Below are 10,971 nucleotides of genomic sequence, written 5' to 3' on the forward strand. Positions count from 1 at the left end.
ATTTGTGTGACTTCCACTCTTTTTATCCGTTCTTTCTCCTTTAAAATCTACTGGTAAGAAGACAAAAAGAGAAGGCAGGTCAGAGAAATGCTTAAATAAAAGGAGCTTGCAAAATCTGGAAGCTTTCCAAGGAGGTTCCACTGTATTGTCCCCAGTACTGATCAATTATGGCATGGTTTTTCTGATGGTCACTACTCCAGGAATAGCTAATGGGTTTGCACCAAGAAGAGTATCATGAATTTGATATGGAAAATAGAAATGCAGAAACTCCTGGTGTGCTGTGAGACTTTGCTATTCATTTTTGTTATATCCCAGTAAACTCTCTTGGGCTAACCAAGAAAATGCACATCCAAATGTCACTTCAGTTGAGCTCTGACCACTTAAACCAATAGGGATTTTTACTCTTTGGTTCATTTTGTTTTTTTCACCCTAAAACTTTGGGTCATGCTGTTTTTATTTAAAGGAACTTCATTATGATGATTGCACACTGTGGCTTCCTGATTTTCTTCTACAATTAGAAGACATTTTGGTGCCCTAATTCCCCACTCCCTCAGCTTGGGTTTGGATCAGGTGTGTGAATTCCTCTTTCATCATTCCACTCCTTTCCTTTCTCTTTCATTAGGTTTTCTCTTGTTGAGCCTGTTATTGGTTATTAGCTGACACTATTAGGCTGGGGACGTGAGACTTTGCTGGTGAAAAAAGCATGAAGAATTGAAATGACAAGGTTGTACCAGCAGTGTGGCGGCTGCGCTAGCTCCGGCTCCGTTGTAGGTTGTGCTGGTTTATTACATGAGCCTTGTTGTGATGCGGTGAAATTACATCGGTGCCCATGGGCCCTACCAGCGAACTGTGAAACATCACGGTGTTGTCCGTGTCACTGTACCAAGACTATACACCACTTGGTAGAGCGTCTGGACTGTTGGAAATGCAGTATAAGATGAAAGCATCAGATCTGCAGAACTGGGGTCCTAAATCTATACTAGTACCAGGTCAAAGTGTTACATATTTGCACAGGTCTCAGTGCACCCGTCGGGACAGGTAGCTGAGCAGCCTTGCATGACTTAGGCTGCTTCTCTTGACTGCAGCAAAATGACTTTGTTGATTAGAGTCACCATTCTCTGCTGTTTGGACATTGCACTTTATGAGTAACACCTGCTCTTAATAGCTAGGCTCTTCAGTGCAAATTCCTTTCCAGGTGCTGAAATATTTGCTTATTTGCTTTTGGAAATACATTTTTTTTCCTGGAGCCATCCTCCAAACAATATGCTGCCTATCTCTTCGTATCACAGGATGAGGTATTTTGCTGACATATATCAGAATTTTTTCTTCTATGAATATTTTCCTTACTGATTTGGACCAGCTGAACAAATGATCCATAACTTTTACACAAATACTTTTTTTATATATATACATACATATTTGCAATTCAAATCCAAGTACTCATTTAACTAAATGTAAGAACTCATCATTCTCACCTGTATTTCATGAGCATCTTGTTCATACTTTTGCCCTTGACTAATGCTACCATGTCTTGTATCATAATGACTGCATATGATCCTCCAAACTTAAAAATTCATGTATTCAGTTAAAAACAGATTTGCAGCATTCATCATCATTATAAGATAAATAAGGCCTGTACAAATGGCTTTTCTTACATATAATAAATATTTTTTCCATCATTATAACTGAGTGCTGAAGTTTGCTGGCTCAGAGCACTGAAGCAGGCTGCACACGTCAGAGGTGCAAAATGGACAAAAATGGTTGTTCTGTAGTAATGCAGGAAATGAGAAGACTGCATGAGGTAAATCAGACTACTTTAGCCTCTTTCCTAGTATTTTTTCTAAAACTAAAGAGTTAATTACTGGAGTTAAGTTTCTGGTTTGTGAGAAGCACACTTACTCTGCATAGACAAATGACAGCTTACACCCCAGATTTAATTAAAGTGAACAGAGATAAGTACTGTATTGTATACTAATGTAATGTTTACTGTAGCAATTGATTACTTTACAGACAGCTCGTTATTTTCTTTTCCATTTGAAGTGAAGATAAGAAATATAGAAGGGAGATAAATAGTTTATCTTAATTGTGTTTTTTAGGGAGGTGATTGGAAGATGTAGGAAATACTTGCATAAGAACTAGGGCTGTAGAATCTGCAGGTGATGAAAATTGGCCCATTTCCATTGGGCATTACTAACCGTGGCTCTCCACCAGCAGAGAATCTAAATCCCAGGAGTGCTTACAAAAATCTTTGGTATCTTCAGCCACTCTGCTCAGAAATGGACTTTTTATATCCGTGTGCAGTGGGCACTTTTTATCCGTGCACTCTTGTCATCCATTTCCTTAGAGAAAGTGAGGGAGAGATGATTGGAAAGTTCAGCTGGAAGAAAGCTGGAAGAAAGCTGTAGGACATAATGTAGAGACCATAACCTAACATCGACTCACTGGTGTGCCAGGCTTTACATGCGTCAAACCGATTAAAAAAAAAAGAATTATGAAATATCTTCATTATTCTTTTATTATTATTATTATTCAGATGTATATATTCCATGTAATTGTGGCATGAGCTGGTGTTAGTTAACTGCAAATAGCCTTTTTAGTTAGACAGGTATGTGGTATTTCATTACTTCATGGGCTCTGGCTTTCTAAATTTTCTCAACGTGAAGCAATTTCCTTTTCATGTGTACATCACCCAAGTCAAAAAAACATAATATTCCCAACTGTATAAAACAGCCTGTGGCAACTGGGTTGGAGCTGTCAGTTTTACACATGGGGTGCCTGACAAACATATTATACATACAATTCAAGCCTGACCTTATACTGCACCTGAATTTAAATCTGTGTACAGCATGATGCTTTATATCCTAAAACGGCTGTTAACACCCTCTTGCAGCCCTTCGCTTTTATAATGGCTTGTAACTGCAAACTCTAAATTGTTGTGAACAGCAGCCAGAAGGTAACGCCATAAAATTAGTTAATTTTAACATAAAGATGCCAAATCACTGCTGCACACATTAGAAAAATATATTTTCTTTTAAATACTTGAAAGCTTGCAGATAAGAAGTCTGTTCCCTAAAAGTTCACCATGTTTCCCAGTGTTTTAAAATCTATGTAATTCCTCCAAAAGACACGGGATTGGAAACTGGTCAGTTTACAGGGCTGGTAGCCTTTGAGACGCAAATTCAACTTTGAACGAAACTCAGACAGTAAACAAATCATTTCAAAGGACTTTCCTCCAAACACTGGGCAGGCGCATACAAGCAGAATATGTAGCATCATCTTCTATAGATTAAGGTTCTATATGACTATTGTGGACATTGTTTTAGCAGCTTTTCAAGGATGTGTATTCCATATATTGTGTGCCCCGCAGTCAAAAGTGTGTTTAGAGAAGGCATCCAAACAGACGAAGCCTCTACTGGATCCCTATGGTTTCTCCCATCTCTGTAGCCTCTTCCCGCGTTTGGTCCAGTGTTGTTGTGATGTTGCAGAGTCAGGAGCAATGCCCTTGCTGAAAATGCAAAACAAATTTGGATGCTCTCTTTACAGCACTTTGTCTCCTATCTTTCATGCGCTTTATGCTGCAGAGCAGTGCTGTTTGCATGGCAAATCAACACCTCATTTCTGCTCAGAATAATAATAATAAAGAAAATCACTCAGCTGAGACAAGTTAGGAGAGGTCTGGAGCCCTACAACTAATAGGTGCCATTTTCCTTTAAGCTCATTTGGAAGTAAAATCCTTAGCATTAGTGCTTTTCTTTTTTTTTAATTTAACTTTGATTTGGGGAGTTGCCACTCATTGATTTGTGTCAGACTTAAAAAATCTGTCCATTACACTTGCTAAAGAAAATGAAGACTGGGTCATGGTGTAGCATGTGCATCGTTACAGTAAATGAAATTATTTTTCACCAGTGGTGCTTTTCTAACAAACACTTGTAAATCATTGAGTGGATTAGTTACTGCGATTGATTGCCAACTTTCTTAACAAAGCTTGTGCTCAGAAAATTTTAGATGTAAGATGCCTCCTTTCCCTCCTCTGGAGATATCCCCCTTGAATTCATTACGAAATGGGCACAGCCTATTAAGGTACTCTTCCCTGCTTGGAGATGACAGATATTCTCAAAGGAACAAAACTCATTTCTGCACAATGTGCTAGAGACCCAAAGAAGTAAACTACAATTTATCTTCCCTGAATAGTGTTTCTCAGCTCAGTGCCTAAGCTGCGTCACCTTCCCATGAACTTTGCCTGTGGATGTTTATCTGCTGCCCCAAAGTCATGTAGATTTATTTTCCTAATATACAAATCATTTTTGGAGATAATACTTAAAACAAACATTTTATTACTGATTTCTGATAAATTACAAATTGTCATTTTTAATTTCCTCCTCTGCTACAGTCAAAGAATTAGAATAGCTATAGATTTTATTGTGATCTCACATGTTGACTTTTAATTATGTATTGTTTAATAAAACAAATAATGATCTCTTTTCCCTCAAATGATAGGCAAAACATACAGTCTCTCTTGTGACTTATTTTCTTAGACCATTCTCTGGAATAGTTGAGTTCCATGAAAATGCAAAAGTTCTAATTTATATTGAAAAGAAGTACAAAAGGAGGCTTGTAATATTCTGTAACTTGGAAAAAACTTCCATGAAAGATTTGTTAGGTCCTTGGCTGGCGCTGGTTTAGCTGAGACAGACCATTGGACTGTCCAGATTTGCTCTGTTTTTTACAAAAAATGTTATTCTTCGAAGTGGTGCTATGCTGCTTATCATTTTTTAGAAATCTAAATTCTCTTCTAAGCTATGGTTTTCATTAAGGAAGTTTAAATTTTTGGTGTGATCAAAGAGATAAAAATCACTGGGAGTTAATCACCCAGTTCTCTAGACATTATTAGCTTGCTGGTGTTGGTAAATATATCCTAACACTCAGGTAAGGAGACAAGAAACCGTAAACAATTCCTTTTTGGCCTCTCCAACAGCACGTTGTTGTTCGAACACCTTTTCCTCTGGGTCAGATGATTGCTTTAGCAAACTCCTTGTATTGCTGCTCAGGGAAGAGCCTTGGTCTCTGGAGATGAGCAGACACTGAAAATAGGGGCCCTTGGCTATCCCGAGTGTCAGCTTCCCAAGGGTGAACAGGATGCTCAGCATCCGCCTGAGAAACCTGAGCTTTCCGTCCCAAGGCCCAGAGCAGTGAGATGAAGATGATCCTACTGGCCAGTGCATCAGAAGTCACTGAGATCAACCCCACTTAGAGCAGTTTCTTTAGGAAGATAAATTAGAAAGCTAGTGGTTTTCTGATAGGCATGTGCTAGAAATGACACGAGTGTTTTCCTCCAAAACAGCCAGTATTCTGTCTGCATACCCTTTAGCCTGTTTTTGTGCAACACAAGGTTCCTCTGGAGCCTAGCATTTCCCTTTAGCAACAGCTGTAGTTCCTCAAACCCCTCCTAAAATACAGTTTAAAAGCACAAGTAAAATAAAACTGTAATGAGGATGTTATTCAAATACCAAACTGTGAGCTGAACTACTTTCCATGTATTTTATTTGCTAGTTAATCTCTGGAAGCTTCCCAGAGTTTATTTTAAAGAGCCCGGTTTATAGACACACACATCCACCAAAGGAGCGTGTGGCAAGGTGCGTGTTTCGAACAGAAGCATGGAATTGCTTTATGCCCATATAAAGTATGAATGTCTTCTTCTCCAGGTTGTAGTATCACACTTCTAAAAACCAAAAACAGAGTGCTGTACTAAAATTCTGCCAGCAGGAGGAACAATAGTTACTAGTACTTACACTTTTTTTTTATTACAGTATAAAAAAAATACTTATCTTTAGTCTCTGCTCACCTCTGCATGACATTGGGAGAGATAAGGAATCCTAAAACATTTCCATTTGTTGGTGGTTGAAACACACCAACTATTTTCCATGGCAGTCCCTGCAGAAAAGTTGGTGGAAATTAATTTTTTTACAAACAACCATTTTTATCGAGTGCCAGAGCTGTTCTTTTAACAACTTATTCTGTTAGAAAGGCACTGGCATTCAATGCCATAGAGGAGAAGGTTTTCCCAAACTTCTCCGTTTTCCAGGATCAATATGGCTTATGGACATAGTGTCTGGGTATTCATACCCTATAATTTTAAGTGAAGATAAAGTTATTTCTCATTAGTTTCCTTCTATAGGCACTGGAGACATGCTGACTCTTTCAGATGTGATTCAGATGAGAGAAAGGCAAAGCCACCATATGGAGATAAATTTTTTTTTTCCAGGGACTATAACAAGAACCTAGTATTACTGTACTTGTAACACAGGCATCTCAGTTGCTTGCACTGAGCTAAGCTGAGATGAAAACAGGCTGCGCTGCACAACTGAAGAAAGAAATAGGCTAAATTTGTCCTATTCCTTGACTTACTTGAAGTAGGAACTAGGAATTGTCTTCTTGTTGGAAAATACAACTCAAAATCCATTTGTATATAAGCATTCTGTGTCAAGTCAACTCCATCTGTAGGCCCTGGCATCAGGAAAGCATCCATGGGAGATACACATAGATAGTAAAGGATGAGCTTGGAACAACAGCAGTTCTGGTGAAACCTAGTCCCGACCCTCCAGACCTGTGGTTTTCCCAATGGGAAGATGGGCATGCAAAAAGCGTCAAGAAGAATCATTAGTTAGCCTATGCCAGCTCCAATATTAGTTTAATGTGAATAGTCATAACTCTATAATTGCACGACAGATGCAAGAGGAAGTGGTGCTCTAGATGCATAGGCTTGATCGTTCATGGTTGGCTATTTTTTTTATCAGAGGGAACATATATTTGGGATCAAATTCAGGTCTGTCCATTTGGCGAGGCCATTCAAGAGATGCATAAACCACAGAGAGCTGAGGAATTATGCAGATATTTAGTTAATTGTAATGAGCTAAGAGTCCATTAATTAATGGATGAGACTGTTGTGCTGTAGCAGTCCAGTGCATACATTTGGACCTAAGAATCCCAAGGTCATCCCTTAGAGCCAGCTAGAAGAGCCAAGAGCTGAACACGTGTCATCAAGAACTGCTGTCATGGGGCTCCAGGAACCAGCACTTCCACGCCACAGTCTTTTCAGTGCTGTATAATACGCATGACATAGGTGCACTTCAGGCTAGATTGTTTAGAAGCTGAATCCCATATGGTTTTGGCTGTGCTTTTCTAAAAGTGGCACGTATGTGTTCCTATGGACAATAAAAAACAATGGAAATATGGTGAGAAGTGATCTCGAGAGGCTGAATCACATAGCTCCAGCAGAGAAATGTGCTGCTTTTCTTTACTGACCTTTACTATAGTTCCCCTTGTACTCTGCAATCAATGTAATCTTTTCGCCATGATCATAATGGCCATTATCCTGAAGACAACAGATAGAAGTGGGAATAATATTAAATTAGAAAAACAGTTGAAAGATTTCTTTATTTTCTTTATAGATTTCTTATGAGTTTTCTCCTTTTTTTTTTCCTGAAGTCAAGAATATTTTTACACTGGAGCAAGTGGTTGGCCCCGTTAATATCACACACTATCATTTCGGTATGTTGCCAACAGTAGGTATTATTTAGGGGAAAATATAAATGCATAATAAACAGATCTATACAATCATTACAATCATTACTGAACTAAAATAGCAGTTAGGAAAGTATTTTTATTGTGAAAAATGGCCCTGTAAGACTCACTGGCTATTTGTAATGTTGCAATGTAACTCAGATAAATTGGTGCCCAGGAGTGTGACATTTCAAAAGCTTGAAAATACACTACATTTTTCTGATACGCCATTTTTGTAATTCTGCTAGCTATTTTGCAGTAGCAAGAAGCAATTCCTCTATGCCCGGGTAGTTCAATTAGAGTGTTGTAGATGTTGTCAGAAAGACTCAAACCTAAGTGCCCCTGAGCAACGGTTGTGATTTCATAAAGTATTCTGTGCCCCTTTTCCCCAGCGACCAACATTTCTGGTCAGTTGTGTGCAATGCTATTAACCAACTTTTTAAATAATGACTCACTTATCCCTGTCTCGTAAACTTTGCATGATAGACCCTCCCATTTGGGGTTAGAGATGCATTTGCTAGCAAAAAGTTGTTAACAGATGAAGGTTCCCATGGGGACAAGGACTCTTTTTCCATTATGTTCTTCTACTCATATAAGCGAAAGTTCACCAAATTCTGCAGATGTGTTATCTGCTTATCTGTCATTATTCATAATATAGACCAAGAGTTCAGCAGATATTGGAAGTCCTTTTTGAATTGAGGCTTTGGAGTAAGAAAGAGAGGAATAGATGATTGACCTGTGATTAAGATGTTCCTAGCTACTTTAAAGCTAGTTAAATAGCCACTGTATTGTAAGGGACAGAATGAAAGCATTTGGGAATTTAAACATTCAGAGAAAACCTAAAGAAATGTACAAAACACTGATATTCATAAGAGTTTGTTCTTAGTCCCTCATTGGTTTAGGCATTTTGTAGACTCACAGAAATGTGTACACCCATGCCTCCATTGGAAGGCTTACTTGGCACAAAGTAGTGGAGCTCTAGACAAAATCAAGTTGGTTATATACAGCATATACAGAGCTATCACAATTGTCTAACTAGTTACCCTCCTCCCAGTTTTGACCCATTTTTGTCATCTTTCCTTCCCTGGGTTTACACAGAAGAAAGATGATTTGTGGACATTTAGAAGTGGATTTTTCTTCCTACTTCTCTTGCAGTTTTCAGACAATAGCCTTGATTTTCTTGCACTGAAATGAGACAATAATATGCTTTCTGATCTATCTACATTGTTAGTTTTCTAAGGGCAAGAATATTTTGTTCCTGTGCTTGCAGCCAGTGCTTGCCACAGCAGGGTACTGATTTCACAAAGCAAAGCAGAGCACAAGCATTCCTGTTAACCCCCAAGCCTCCCTCAGCTGAGAAATGGGGAATACTTTTTTTATAGGGGAGATATGACCAGCCTATTCATATTAATTCTCAGATTTTTGGTTGAATGTTTGCATTCACTGCTATGAAGAAACTGGTCTTACAGCCTTTGAAAATCCTCTGCCTTGAAAGCCTTTGAAAGTCAACATCAGGGTATGAGACTTGATGCATGACTTGCGTATTCTAACCCAGAGGCTTAAATATCATTATGCAGCATCCATCATATGATGCTATTACTTAAGAGACATTTGAAACCTGAAGATGACAACATAAAATAAAATTATAGACAGAGTATGGTTTTGACAGTTTCAGGAATCAGAACATATTCTAATTCTTTAAGCTACAATTGTGACGTTCCACATTGAATCAGTTAATATCCTATTAAGTAGCTGTCTTATCCTATTTTTATCATAGATATTCACCCAATGACATCAACATCATTGTCTAAATCAGATCAAACACTAATACTGAGCTGGGAATTTGTTCTTTTGTGTACTTTAGCAGTATCTGCCCACACGCCACAGAGAAAATACTAAATCAAATGCCCCAATCATAGTTTCTCCTACCATGTACCTTCCAGCTACTTCAACTTTCACTTGATCTTGAATTTTCTCTTAGAGGAAGATATCACCATTTTCTGTTGACAAAAACACAATCATGGAGTCTGAGAAAAAAAACGATATTGACAGATACATTGAATTATAATTATAAAACAAACACAGCACTTCCTAAAATTGCTGTTGGCATGTGTTAAATATATAGTGTACCACTTGGAAATAGATTATCAGAGGCTGCTGCTAAAACCAGCAGTTATTATAATGATTGTGCCTGCAGCCTGTTAAACAATCATGCACTGAAAAGCATGGAGAAATGTTCTGGTGCATGCAAAGAGTTAACTCAGATTTTCTACATTATGGCCAAATCAGAAAGAACAACTTTCCTGATGTGGAATATATTCCAGTTCAGCTTCTGCAGATGTTGCTGCTTAGTCTCCACACTGTGGTTTGAGATGAGTTTGGGATCTGGAGCTAAATCTCTGTCTAAGGGGAGCTGTAGCAAAGGGTCACAGCATATACAGACATTACCCTCCATCAGAGATAAAAACCAAACAAACCACCACGCAAACTAATAAACAAACTGCAACAGAGTTCCTCCAACAAAGTTATTCAGAGCATGATAGTACTACAGAGAACAGTTATTCTTACTGCTGTTATAATCATTGTGTCTGCAGCCTGTCAAATACTGACAGGCGCCTCTTTACTTTCGTAAAAGGGAAACAAAATGATCGGATTGCAAAACCCGTAGACTTTGGTATCTGATCATGTCTAGACAGCCTATGTCCCTGCCTCTTAAAGACAGTTGTCAAATGCTTTGCATCAATAATTTGCTATGCTGCTGTTTTCAAGATGTTGAACATTAATGTCACCTCCTTGGGTCCTGAGTGCTTGCCTCTTCTGCAATCATTATTTTTACGTAATAACAGATACTTGCTTCTGTTTGGTTTATCTGAAGCAAACAGTTTCGATATCTGAAATAAACTGCTTCACAAATTAATCAAGTGCAGAAGAAAGCCTCTTTAAGGACACAGAAGCAGTAAAGCTATTCATGCTGATTTATTCAGTATGTAGCCTTTCCTACTTGGTGCTAAATATTAGCACCAACTGCAGAGGTAGAGGAAAAAGAATATTAGAAAACAAATTCTCTAGGAGTTTTTACCAAAAGTGCAAAAACTCGATTTTTTTTTACATTAGGACACTATTATTTAATGTCAACACTACAATTTCAGAAGATTATTTAAGAGAATACATGCATTGGAGAACTAAGAAAAAGAGCTAGAAATTGAGTTCTCTTGTGACAAGGTTAGATGCCTTCCAGGCAACCACAGTGTTGATTTCTTATACTGGCAATATATATGTTATAAACTGAACCATTTGTGCTTGAACCATAATGAACTTCCCTTAGCTCAGTAGCTCACTTGTTGAGCTTTTAAATTCTATGTAGTAGTAGAAAATAGTTGAATTATGTGCAGCAATTTTGCATCAGCCCTT

This window comes from Tinamus guttatus, unplaced genomic scaffold (assembly GCF_059628265.1).
Source record: "Tinamus guttatus ecotype Peru unplaced genomic scaffold, ASM5962826v1 Tinamus_guttatus_pri_ptg000307l, whole genome shotgun sequence".
Lineage (NCBI taxonomy): Eukaryota > Metazoa > Chordata > Aves > Tinamiformes > Tinamidae > Tinamus > Tinamus guttatus.